This window comes from Cricetulus griseus, chromosome 2, assembly GCF_003668045.3.
Source record: "Cricetulus griseus strain 17A/GY chromosome 2, alternate assembly CriGri-PICRH-1.0, whole genome shotgun sequence".
Lineage (NCBI taxonomy): Eukaryota > Metazoa > Chordata > Mammalia > Rodentia > Cricetidae > Cricetulus > Cricetulus griseus.
Window position 1 is genome coordinate 432,240,329 of NC_048595.1, and position 14,278 is coordinate 432,254,606.

At 40.4% G+C, this 14,278-nt stretch overlaps 1 long non-coding RNA gene across 1 annotated transcript; it reads right to left on the reverse strand.

Moving 5' to 3' along the window:
* Nucleotides 1–1,875: 1,875 nt before the first annotated feature.
* LOC103163536 lies at nt 1,876–6,576 on the reverse strand. The gene is made up of 3 exons (XR_004768057.1): nt 6,536–6,576; nt 5,147–5,381; nt 1,876–2,134 (listed from the first exon to the last, which is right to left on the reverse strand). It is a non-coding gene; the product is annotated as an uncharacterized LOC103163536 (long non-coding RNA).
* Nucleotides 6,577–14,278: the final 7,702 nt, after the last annotated feature.

Below are 14,278 nucleotides of genomic sequence, written 5' to 3' on the forward strand. Positions count from 1 at the left end.
CCTTCCTATGAGGCCTTTCAAACCAGTCCTGGACTGGATCAAAGTGAGAAAACAAACTGTCATAATTTTAGACTCAGCACAATTCAGTCCCTTTATGTGGAAGAGACAGATTAGTTGCTATAAGAGAAGAGAATAAAGAATTGTACTCAGAAGTGTAGGTGAGGGTTGTTAAAACTACAATAACAAGGCAAAGTGGTACCCAACACAAACTTCCAGCTGTATAATGGTGATCAGCCGGAGAAGGTCCTTTGATCTTCAGGGTCTCAAAAGTTAGTGTGGGCTCAGAAAACTCTCTGAAACAAGAGTCTTACCTTCTTGGAAAATGTCCATGGATTTTGTTTACAGCTGAATATTCAGGCTCTACCACAATCCCTAGAAAATAGTTTTATTTATGTTTGATTTATTAGCAAGCTGACAGTAGTAGCCAGATGTTAGTCGTACTGAGTTGCAAAAATTGTTCTAAAGCCTTGGTATCTGCTTATTTTGTTAGTCCTTCCAAAAAGCATGTAGAACCAATGAGAGATTTATTTCTCTATGACCAGGAAGCTTCCACACATAGCACATAATGGGGCCATATTTTAACCAGGCAAACTTGTTCAAGCATCCATTCATGTAAACACCGCATGTACTGTTTCTTCATCTAGCGTGATGCTAGCACTTGAGTTTATGATCATGGCTATATTTGTGGGATGCAGAAAGCAATTGTCTTCCTTTAGAAATGTGTTATAAAGAGGTCTGTTATTAATGTGATTGATCTCTTCAGGCTTCCTTTCCCTTGCACCCAATGTCTCCACATACCCCAACAGAATCAGTTATGTGAGCAAGATGGCTCTTACTTTGAATCTCCTGCTAATTCTGTATCTTTATATATGCTAGGCAGAGCTAATCTCATGGTGAATAATAAGAGCTTCAAACTCAAATGCCTCTGGTTCTCACTCAAGACAGTTTGTAGAAACACCATCCAGTTGTGGTGTGTTTGTGTTTAGGGGGATATTGTTTTGTGTTCTATCCTAGGACATTCGCGTTCCAAGTGTCTACAGGTCAGAAGTTCTCAAACAAAACAGTTCAGAGGGTTATGTGAAGGGCCAGCAGTTTTCAGCTCCTATGCCATGGCTGAGAAATGGGTCAGTGAAAATGCCACCACAGAGGTCCAAGTGATCTCAGGAAAAATCCCTAAAATGAAATGGAAATGAATGTACAAAGGGGAAATCAAGAGGAATGGTCCAAACTATTTACAGTTGAAAAGGGAGGCAAGTTTCTTTTAAATTTTTAAACAGGGTATCCCCCCAAAAAAACTATCAACCTTTCTTTCATCAATATTGTTTCATCTTCACACAACTTGTATATTTAACACAGTTTGAGGGGGGAATCTCATTTTTGTAGTTTTGTTTTATTTTAAGAGATGAAAAGGATTTGAAACTCAAAGCAAGCTTTCTATTGCCACCATTTTCCAATTTACTACATATTAATAGAGTCAAAGCTCCCCTCAACGGGGTAACGTCTATCATCTTCACAGCTCTCACTCTTCCTTCTCAAAGCTTCACAGGCAGCCCCCAGAGGAAATGCCCTGAGTGCCAAACAATGGGAGCTGCCATAGGGAACACTTACTGCTTTCTGCCTGGAGATTGAACAGGATCTGCATGTGACCAGAAAAGCCCACGAAGGCCATTAAAAAGAAAAAGCCAGCACAGTGATCCGCAAGAAAGAGTCTCACCAAGTTGTGCTTCTGTGGAAGGAAGCTCACCAAGTTCCTCCAGTTAAGAAAATAAAGTATTTCCCCATGTTCAAAATGAAGGTCTTGGTCAACTTCTATTTCAGATATTTTTCATTTTATATCACAAGTCACCCAAAGTCGGGTAATTCAGAACACTTGCATTTATTTATTTACTTAATTTATTTAACATAGACAAGATATTTCAATCTATAGATAAAATGCTTAATATTAATTTTAGAAGACCTTGACGAATCTGCTATTTTAAGCAAGCTTTGTGTCACACATACTATTTTTAAAGAAAGCTAACAGTTTAAATATGCTATGGTAGACATCTATGAAGCAGATTTTCAGAACTGTCAAGTGGTTATCACATGTTCACCTCAATGCCTTCTGTATGCCTTCTACATTCACAGGACTCTTCTGTGAAAAAGAAATGATTTCTTTGAGACAAGGTTCTTAACTATTAGAGAAAAAAATCATTATAACCACTTCACTAAGTTAAAAATAAAATAAAAATGAGGGTTCATTCTTTTATCTACATGTGCTTAGAGATATTTGGGTAAGAAATAAGCTGAGTTAACTCTGTGCCCCAGAAAGTCCATCTATCAGAGGGCTTTAAAGGAAAGACTATACTTGAGAGCCAGGGTATCTCACTCTCTCAGCAGTGGTATCGAGGATTTTTAAAGGGCCTAGGACTTTGTGTCAATACATTTCTTTCCAGAAGGAACTCTCCCTTCTGAGAAAATAAAATTCAGATTACTCCTACTAGGGAGAAAGGTGCTTCACTAATAGCAACACTATACCACAATAGTAATGGCCAAGGCGCCACAATTGGTGGTAGTCTGGGGCAGAGCACAGAAAGAAGGAAAGACAGAGCACTAACCACACAGGAGCTGATGGCATAAGTTCCCTAAACATGGACGGGCTCAGTGGAGTCCAGTTATCCATGGCCTCTGCATCAGCAGAGGTAAGCATAACCCTGAAATGGTAAGTATTATTCCTTCCAGTTTGGTGCATAATTCCCTTAGGTTTCACATGCTCTCCTTATACTCCTTTTCTACCTCAGAAGTCACAAGAAACACTAACTTGAAATACAGGGGACATACTATACTCACTGTGTCTGTCTACTCCTCAGATCCAGGCAGGGAGCATGGAAGGCCAAAAGGAGAGTGCCCTAGGTTGAATTTCTTGGGACCAAACATTAGCATGGGAAAATGTGTGCAGGTTTGTTAGGAAATAGTCACAGGAGATAGACATGGGTGAAAATGAAGAAGGCAGGGTGTGACAAATAGAGAAACTGGTCAGCACTGGTGGCCTGAATCTAGGCCATAGGGGCTCTGGAGCAGGGGTGCCTTTTAGGGGTATTATGACTTGAGAATAGGGCCCAGGACTTTAAATTTCTGCTTCCCCTTGTCATTAGCTCTGGAGCATCCACTGGGGGAAATACATAATGTTAGCTGAGAAAGATCTCTTATCCCTGACTATTCCAGTGAGAGATGCAGCCACTAGCAGTAAACAGCTGACAACCCCTGCAGTTGAGGAATGGACGTGTCATTTCTATTCCCTAACAGATGTATTAGCTCCTAGGAGTGGAAGATCTCGGGGTTCTCTACAGTCTACCGGTTCCATCACTCAAACCCGCTTATGTCTTATAGGAGAATTAACCCAGCTGGGAATGACTTTGCTAAGACTCTGATTTTGTTTCCTTCAGACTGTTAAATGTTAAAGAAGCAAAGTATAAATTCTATCTGGTGCCATTGACCTTGAAGCCATAACTAAAACTCTCATTACCTCTATACCACCTTTACCAGCTCCACCAAACTGGGTGGCCTACCTGGTACAGTAACAAAATGAACATCATGTCAGGGTTGGGTCTGCTCATTATTCACTCTTGGTATTTTTCTTTCTTCTCCAAAGGGACCAACATTGTCTTATCAACACTCTCATCTTTCTGTCATGCCCCTCCTTTCTCTTGTCCTTTGTAAAGAGTAACAAATATAATTGGAAGGCCTTAGAGAGCTGGGCATTCATTGAGCCCCATTAAACATGGGGTCCTTTATGACCTCTGCCTTGAACAAAAAAAAATCCCTGAAACAATTATCTTTTTAACCTTCTTGCCACCTTAGACCTAAGCATAACCCTGAAATGGTAAGTATTATTCCTTCCAGTTTGGTGCATAATTCCCTTAGGTTAAGCTTTGATAATGCTATAGTAAAATCAGCATCCAAATTCTGCTTTGGAGCTGAGAAAATCACTGTGGTTACTGTTTTCTGCCAGACGAATGTTTCAGTCTTGTGGCACCTCCACCCAGCCTGGGAAGGTAGAGTCTTAGTGATGCTGTATGTATGGAAGAGGTCAAGTAAGACGGGAAAACAAACTGAAAGAAGCAATCAACCCTTTGTTTGCTCATCATTGTAACAAAGCAAGATCTTAGGCAGAAAAGGTTGGTTCTCATGGTGTTCCTTCATTAATTTTTTATAACAGAGATGAGTTTCAGGTAAGAATCGGGTGACATGCATCATAGTTGACAGGGCAGGACTTCGGGAAAGGATCCTACAAAGGCTCCTGGAATTGTATAGACCTGGGAACTGGAAGAGAGGTCAGAAGAGTTGAGGAGTGAGAAGCCATTGGGTCAGAATGGGTCTTTAATACCTTACTCATTTTGGATGCTCTCAATGGAGCTGTTTAGACTAAGATGCAGATATGCATGGCAGAAGCCCAATAGCACTAGGAGGGAAAGGGGAGCCTGATCCTTCAATACAACTTCCTTCAAAGGATAAAAACTCTGTGTGTGCTAAGACTGGGGTGAAGAAGGCAGCTTCTCCCTACTGCTATGTAGCCTTGCATTTGCCTGTATTTGGCTCTGAGCTATTGGACACACATGGAATTTTGACCTGGAGTTGGACTCCTTAGAGTGTAGACTACGATGTCTTTGCTACCTTACCCCATAACAGTCACACCACTACTGCTGCAACAGCCCTCTAGCTGGTCATTTGGTTCTAACTAACTTCCAAGAGGAGGATGAGGAATAATTTCCTACATGCTAAGAGAGGGGTAGAGAACAAGAAATACTGATATGGGATAGAAATACTTTCCACAAGCTCAGTATCCAGCCAAGAGCCAGCATTTGCTATTCTAATTTCTTACTTTAGAACTGAGCAAGGAAGTCAGTTCTATGAGCCTGCAAGCCTGGGTTCAGTACTAAAGAAGCTCTGTGGGGGTCTTAAGAATTTTATCATAAAAAACACCTGTATTCTGCCCAATTTTCATTTTGGATGAGCCCTCAACCAGATAGAACCTACCAGAAAGAGAAGGAAATGTCTAGTTTTCTCTAAAACATTCCAAAATAAAAACAACAACAACAACAATAATAATAATAATAATAATAGTAATAATAAAGCCAGCTATTTCTGGAGGCAGAAAGATGCCCACCTGTCCAAAGAAAGGTTGTGAGTTGTGATGAAGGGTTAGAGGACCTCCGACGTAACTACTCAGAATTCTGAAAAGGAACTGCATCTTTTTCCAGCAAACTGGCGCCTTTGCTGTTCATCCTGAGAGACATAGTGACGCTGAACTCATCCAAGCAACACACAGATGCATCATCCGTTTGAAAAAATTCCCACAGGATGCTCTGCAGAGAACAACCATTCTCTGACTTTAATTAGACCTGAAAGAGATAACCGTGAGGCGTTGATGGGAAGGGCATTGATGTGATAAGGTCTGGAAGCCTCTTTTCTAAGAGAAACACCTGCAAAAATCAATCAAACGGAAATGATTTTACACTCAGGGTTTTACATTTACATTTAGTGTGTTTTTACAAAATGCTAGGGAGAACAGTATCATTTGGTTTTTGTTGTTTGTTTTCAAGACGCAGGTCTCACTGGGTCACTTTGGCTAACCTTGATTGTTTCTTATTGGGCAACATTTTCATGGCTTATCCATCCCTAAATTCCCCTTATGCTTCAGATTATTCACTGTTATTTTTGATAGTAGGTGCTAGTCACATTACCCTGCAGAAAATGTTGCTCTCCACAAGTAAAACTATTATGGTGGCAGCTGGATGTATGTACAGACATGCAGATGTGGGTATATAACATGTGTAGAAAATTCCCACAGGCAATGTCACTAACCTATTAAGGTATTTCTGTTTTAGATGAGATGCCAAGCTACTTCCTACGGGATTATGGCAGTTCCTTAAGAAGTAATGTGCCCCTCATTCTGCTAAGGACCCAGGGATGCTTATGACTTAGACAAGATTTTGTGTTAATTCCCCTGCTTAGAATCCTGCAGTGTGTGTCTGGATGTACCAGTCTGGAAGGCAGAATGAAAGTCACAGTTTTTCATGGGAGTCTGTTGCTCTCATAGATGAACATTGCATTTCCTTGCCCTTCTCTAATCCACTGGGCAAAGATTTTCTGTCCTCTTGTCACAGTGGACTGTGTCACAGGTCTACTCATATGGCTTTTCTTCTGCTTCCCAGTGGGCAGGGAATACCTAGTCCCATTCCCCAGGATCTACATCAGGACTTATGGGGTCCCTGGGAAATCAGTTTCTTGTCAGTTTTCTCCTCTGGCTTTGAATTGCTTTAAATTCTTTCAAGCTCAAACAAGTATTAGAAGTGAACCATATTACACAACTATTTGTTGTGAAAATAATTTCTACATTTAGTCAATCCTCCCGGCTACTGAAATTACATCTACAATTGATATTCGAGTTGTGGGCTGGACGTTTGCATACCTCAAGATACACTATAGTGGGAAATTACCAATATGGAGTCAGGTGGAAATATGAGGGTATTTAATAGGGAAAAACCTTACTTACAGAGCAACCTAGCCAGCCGACGTGGCATCCGTCTGTACGCAAGCACAAAAGTGAAACCAAAAGAGAGACGCAGTCCCCTTCAAATCTCGCTCTACGTCACCCTGACCATGCCCTTGCAAGCGTGGTCAGGCACACCTGTAGCCAGCCCCTAAGTAGGCATGGCTACAGCTTCCCCTACAATTCCCCTTTTAGTCTAAAAGAGGATTAAAACTTAACAGTGTAAAGTATCCAAAATTAACAATCATAAAGGAAAATATAAGAAGATACAACAATCTGCTTATGTCACATCCTAACTATCTATGTTAACTAAACCCTAAAGTCATCTGAGAGAGGTATCCAAGCCTGAACACCTCCTTCCAATCCCAACCATAAACAATAGGAATCTATCCCTAACTAGGTATATACACTATCCTAAGTGTCAACAATGGGGGTAGGGGGCGTAGCATCCTCCAAATTACTTCCTGCTGAAATGGGACAACGACAGCCTTGTGGGGTCCTGTAGGAAGAAAATGTTAGTATAGTGAAAGTCTTGAATGGATTGTATCCAGTCCATGCTAGATGGGATTCTCTTGATAGAAGATCTCGCTTGAAATCCTCAACTTGATTGAAGTCAGTATCGGAAGCTTTGGCCAGAGTGTCACTTGAAATGGAGCAAGTTGGATCCAGTGCAATTGAGGAGGTGTGGCCCATTTTCTTTCCAGGGTGTCCAGGGATTGCTGTCAGGCAGATCTTCATTGGCTGTGTGGGACTCAAATATAAACAGTTAGCAGAGAAATGTTTGCTTGTATAGGTACACATGCTGGGGAATGCAACCATGAGAGCATGACAATTATGAGAGGGTGTACACCTTGAGAGAAAGATCCAAGAAAAGACAAAGACAGTCCCCAAATTCTTCTTTTAGTCTGTATTACATCAATTGGCTTCTTGATACAATACAGAAACACTAAAGTTTAGTTAAATAATGTGCTTGGATTTTAAAGGAGGAAAGCCAAATCCACCTCTAAATCCAGCATTGGTTTAATTGAATAGGGACTAGGAAATGAAGAGAAATAGAGTTCTCCGAGAGACAGTAGTAAAGTTTACCGTATGGCACATTCCTTTTATTTGATGGTTATAGCTACCTTCTCTTCTTAAGTATCTACCCATGCAGTGTCCTTTGCCTTCTGGAGATGAGTTTTCCTGTGAAGATAAAAGCAAAACACTTCCCTTTCCTTTGGGGGGGGGGTTCTATTTAGTTTATAAGATATACCTTAGTAGAATACCTGTCATTTGTCCTCGTCGAGAGGTTTTTCCTTTTTTACTCGAATCTTGATCAACTTTGATGGTATCCAAAGTTTTTCTTCTCCTGTATAAACCAATGAAAAACCCCTACCCCAATGTAACACATGTCCTGGTTTCCATACAGGGGTTAGTACATCTTTGAAGTATACCTGCTGATTGAGTTCAGCAGTTTTTTTCCGAGTCCAGTGTCTTTCTGTAGCTGTTTGTCCTTTTTTATTGGCATTAAGAAAGTTTAGTGTTAATAAAGCATTATGCAACCTATGTTTGGGGGGTTTAGTCTTCCAAGCTTGTTTGTTGAGCATCTCCTTAAGTGTTCTATTAGATCTCTCAACCATTGCTTGTCCTGTAGGATTGTGTGGTATACCAGTAACATGCTTTATGTTATAATATTTGAAAAATTGTTCCAATTTTGTAGAGACATATGCTGGAGCATTGTCAGTTTTTATTTGTGCAGGTATACCCATAACTGACATCACCTCTAGCAAGTGTGTAATAACAGAATCATCTTTTTCAGAGTTAAGAGCAGTAGCCCATTGGAACCCTGAGAATGTATCTATAGTATGATGCACATATTTCAAATTTCCAAGCTCTGCAAAGTGAAAGACATCCATCTGTCAAACCTCATTTTTTACTCCATGCCCCAAGATTCCCAGAGAAAAAGGTAAACCTGCTGCCACAGCCTGCCCTGTCGGGCCGCTGAGTGGCATGGGAGCAGCTTCCTCATGCTCGCGCCATCCCGGTGCTTCTGGGGTTTAGACTCAGCACTCCCAAGATGATAAAGACAGATCCAGATAAAAAAAAAACTCTAAAAGTTTACACTACATTTAAAAATATATGCAGGCTTGTGAGAGAAAAAGTAACAGGAGGAAATACAGTAGCCGGTTGTGGTGGCCAACGCCGGTAGGATTTGCTAAAGGAAGCAGAGGCAGGCAGATATCCACAGAGAAACCCTGTCTCGGGGAAAAAAGAAACAAAAGGAAATAAAAGTAAAATAGTAAAAAAAGCCACCTAGAGAAGAAAAATGCACAGAGAATCTAGATACTAAATGCCATACTGTTGTCTTTAAATTGTTTGATTGCCGAGGAAAGAATTACTACTGCTAAAATACTTTTGATTATAAATACTGCTAAATTAATCCAACTTATACATTTAAACAATGCTCTAACTTCAAAATTTAAGTTTAAGGACAGGCTACTTAGAAATAAAGGTTTTGCTTGTATTTCCACAAAAAATGAAGAGCTGTGGATTCCTTCCAGACTAATATGGTATAATCAAGCAAGACCCCCTAAAGCTGAGACGATACAGCCTTACAGACTACAGAAACAAGGACTTGGTCAGGTTTCTATGTTTTATCATGATCCCTATTGTGTATGAACATCGTCCCAATCAGCAGGAAACAGTTTAAAAAGAACGACGCCCTATTGGATTAAGGTCTCTTTATTTCAGAGGACAGCAGGGTGAAACACAGGCCAGAGCTAGATTAAGAACCCAGCCAGCGCGGCCAGAACAAAGGGGCCCGCGTCCCCACGTGCAGCCCCTTAAGAAGCTCCCTTACGTCATCCCGGCTTTCCTTCACCACGCCCTTATGGGCGAGTCCCCGGGTCCACCTGGTACCTGCCCCAGGACTATTGGGCGGGGCTAGGGTGACTCCCTACAACGCCCATATTCCCAAATATTGTTTATAAATGTTTGTTTTCATTTAAATGGGGTTAGTTATAAATGATAATGAGCAGAGTCAATCTCTTTTTAAAGAAAGAAAAGGGAAATAGGATATAGGAATGAATACTTTGCATTGGTATAGATTTTCATTTATTGATACAACTTTAAGGTCAATTTTGTGATATGTATATGTCTCCTCTTGTTTAGGTATTGTGTTTATACAGATCTTTTACCTATAATAGTCAGAACTTATAATTAGGTTAGTTAGGTTTTCTAGATATAGAGATGAATTTGAGATGGTTAGGTATTCTTCAAACCTTTCAAAGACTTACAGGAATATGGCATTTAAATGGTTTAGGGTTTTTCTTGGCAGTGAGACACAACTGCTCCTAGCACACCAATTACATCAGAAAGGAGGATGGGCATCAAAGAAACTCGTTATGGAGTTTTCTTTCAACATGGCAAGATTAGGCATTTGGGCAAGAAACTGCTCTTGTCTGGACTGTTTGTTGCTGAATAAACTGGACATGAAGGACCCACAAGAAAGTGACTGCTAAACTTACAAAACAAGACAGTACTGAAGGGTTCCTGTTAAAATGGAGAAGTGTGCTAGACACACTGTGGCCTATGAGCTGAAGATGGATGCCCCAACATTACAGAGGAACTTTGGGTGACTGTCCAGGTAGCAAGATGCCTCTGTCAATTCTATAGTTTATATATTATCCTTCTGTGGTCTTTGATAGAGTTGAAGACAGATAGTTATGGTTATAGTTTTCTTCAGTTATTATAAAAGATAAGTTATCCTTCTTTTATTTAGACAGAAAAGAGGAGATGATGGGGGAATGTACTGTGTATGTTTATCTTATTGATAGTTAAATAAAATACTGTTTGGCCAATGAGACAGCAAGTTAGACAGGACTAGGAGTCAAAGAGGATTCTGGGAAATGTAGTAGAAAAGTGATGATCCAGGCAGGAAGTGACATAGCAAGGAGACTCATATTTAAGCGAAGGAGAAACAGGAAGTGCCCTCTTTCCCCTCCACTCCTACAGCACAATGTGATCCACTGACAAGGAGGGACACCATTAAGGCGTCCGATAAGATAAGTCTTATATATAGATTTGCCGGGTGTTGGTGGCGCACACCTTTAATCCCAGCACTCGGGAGGCAGAGGCAGGCGGATCTCTGTGAGTTCGAGACCAGCCTGGTCTACAAGAGCTAGTTCCAGGACAGTATCCAAAGCCACAGAGAAACCCTGCCTCGAAAAAACCAAAAAAAAAAAAACAAAAAAAAACAACAACAAAAAAACACATATAGATTTATGATAATTAAGACTGAGCTAACAGATGAGAAGTCCTAGTCATTGGCCAAGCAGCTTTGAACCTAATACAAGTTTCTATGTATTCATTTGGGCCTAACCTGGGCAGGCGGCTGGCGTAAAGCACACACGTGGCAGTGGGGCTCAGGCAGCTTTTGGAGGAAAGATTTATAGTAACAATACACAGGCTAGAAGCTTTAACTCTCAATATGGATATATTTGGAGGTAGGGCTGGTTTGGGGTTGAAAGGTCCTCTCAGAGTTTAATGCTTGGTCCCCAGCTACTTACATTGTTTTAGAAGACTAGGGGCAGACATAAGTCACTAGAGCCAAGCCTTCAACAGCTACATCTACTCGTGGTTCTCAACCAAGGTCTCTGCTCTATGATCTGCTAATATTCATACTCCAGACAGCAATGGGACTGCTCAAATCACCATGGCTTCCCCACCAGGATGGATTATGTCCTATAAAATTAGGAGCCAAAATGAACTCCTTCTGTAAATTACTTTTGTCAGAGATTTTGTCACAGCGATAAGGAAAGTAACTAATATAGGTTCCTAAAGAGGAAATCAAATCTTAGTTTATTTGTAAGTGTGGGAACCCAGTTCTGATATGGTTGGTGTCCCCATAGAAAGACACACTGATAGTTTAGGTGGTTTGTTTTTTTTCTGTACACATTCACCTATAAAAAGCCAGGTCAGAATAGCCATCTGCAAGCCAGGAATTGAGTAGATGCTACATTGGACTTTTTGACTCCCTAACCACCAGAAATGTGTAAACATAAATTCATATCGTTTAAGCCATTCATTCAGGATTTGGATTTTCATTGTGGAATCCCAAGCAGACTAAAACAATTTGTTTTTCTCTTTTTACTTTCTGAAACTTTCTTCAAGGGTTAATTTGTGCTGCTTCTGAAAAGGGCATTCATTCTGCTATTTACATGCTTCAGACTCACAGCCTTTGGGGCACATTAGGACTTGCACTGTTCTGTCTGTTTTTGATCTTTGGGGGTGGCCAAGAGTATTTGTCTGGCCAGTGAAAAGAGCTAGCCTACGATTCATCGCATTTCCCTCTCCAGCTGGGTGGTCATAGCAATGTACAGTATTGAGTTTATGTATAATATTAGGGTTTCTATCATTCAGGTTCTTGGGTGGCTATGATTAACAAAGGAAACACCACACAGTAACAACTAACTGAAGTAATTGTGGGGTTTCTGGAGTTAGTTGTTACTGCAGCATACCTTTGCTTACTCTGACGTGTATATCTTCTACATCATGTACATGCAAAATTGAACCTTTTAAAAGTAGAAAACATCTGCTTTGAAAAAAAAACAGACTGTACTTAGAATGCACTGAGTCGAGTTGGTTATCGAAAGAAGGAAAAAGAACAAGATTATCATCCTAAACTCAAGTTATTCATAATCCTGCTTTGTGTTCAGTTTCAGGTAGGGCTATCTTCAGAGCGCAGGCCTTCTTGTCTCCATAAACATATTTGCTAAGGGTTCCCACCCTAGGGAAGACATCTCTAAGAAGATTTTCACCTGGAGGAGCTGAGCCCAAAACTATCTATGCTTCCAGATTTCCAGATCACTGAATTGCTGAAGACGGAGATGGCAAAGGCATTGAGTACACTACATACCACAGGGAGGATTTTAGACAATCAAGGTGCAGGTCATTCAGGAGTTTTTAAAAAGAAAACACAGTTGAAAAGAAAGAAGACCACATGCCTTTACAACATTAATCCAAGGAAATACCAAGATACTCTGAATGGCCTTTGCCTGTGTAGATTACTTGTCCTATTTATCAGTTACAGTCCAAAAAATTCCCTAAGAAATGGGATATAAGACATGCCAATTAGAAGGAGCTTTCTAGAAGCAGGAAGATTGGCGTGTTTGGTGTGTGTCAGAACAAACAATTCAAGGGCCCACTCAAAAATACAGCACAACTTCCCTCTTAGCCCAATATTCATCACTTCACATAAAATATGAATAAAACATTGGATATTGTTTTCAAAAGAAAAACTTGTTATAAAATCACATCAATGAAAAGTATGGGGAAGACAGGAGCAGTCAGGCAGTTAGACTATGAATGTCATAGCACAAATTTTTTCATTAATAGTAAATGCCCCACATAAAATGGTCTGTTTCACAGAAACTACCCCGTGTTACACTCTGTGAATCAAGCTTAGGCTATTCCATGCATAAAAATGAGCCAAGTGTGTGCCTTGCTAATTACTATCTTCTCCAGTTGACATGGAATTTAGGTTGAAAAATACAACCTGCAGCTCCCTAATGAAGCAAATCTCCTCACAACTGTTCTCAGGAACATGCCATTCTTCTTCCTTATTTAAAAAAAGAAAACAGCTGGGAGGCAATAGGGCTCAGGCCTCTTCCACATCTGCTGACAGGATGCTGTAACACTTGCATACTCAGTCACTGAGATGGTCAAGAAAACCTATAAATGGAAACATTAGGGATTATCTGAATGAGTCCACTTGAATGTGTCTCTCCTTTCTCCATCTTGATTGCTTTCTTATTGCCAAAACATTGTTTCTTTGACATCTTTGGGTCTTTTGAGCCAAGAGTTGTTGGTTTCTGTTGCATACATCAGAGCCATTTCCTATCATCAGACTTCAGCAATTTCCTTTCCTTCCCACCTTCTATTTCAGAGTCTATCACCTCTAGCAGGATTTAGTTAACACTCCCAATGGCTTTTATGTCACGTTTTTCTTATGTGTTCCTCAGTAAATGGTAAGCAAATGTGGCTATCTCATGTAATAAGCAGGGCCCTAGTACAATATCATTATTAATAGCAAAGGCTGTCTTTCTCATAGTGGTATCCTCATATGTCTCGTTCACTTTAGGCTAATTCATAAACATCACTATCAAGCAGGACCTCATTCCCAGATAAAAGTCAAGCATCTATCACTTCAGTGTCATTTTAGAAGCAAGAGAATGTGTCCACATCTAAGGAATCCCTCTCATTTCCTGAGCTACCTCATTTAATTGTGCTTGTAGCAGTCATTGGTAAGGGGTTGACTTAGCTTGGTCGGGACCATCCTCTCTGATGAGCCACCCTTCTGAAGGGACATAGCTAATACAAAAAGAGAGGTGCTAATAATCACAAATGGAATTCCATTTAACATGACCAAAATAATGAGTGTGAAGTGGTCAATCATGCTGGAATTCCAATTCAACCTAACTACTTGCCTTTCCTACAGTCTGAGCTTTGGACTGTGCTTGTAGACCCATGCAGCACAGATGCAGGATGTTCATTAGCCACCATTGACATCTTGGACCACATAATACCTGTGGACACTGCGTTTAGTCATGCCTTATATCCCAAGCCCTGGAAGGGATATTTTACACCTCTGTGATATTTCTGCCCTAGAAGTATCTTCGCTCTCTCAGTCTGAAAATTGCTTCAGCTCCCACCTCATAGAGACAATGGATGAAATGAGACAAGAACTCCATCAATTTCCTAAATTAA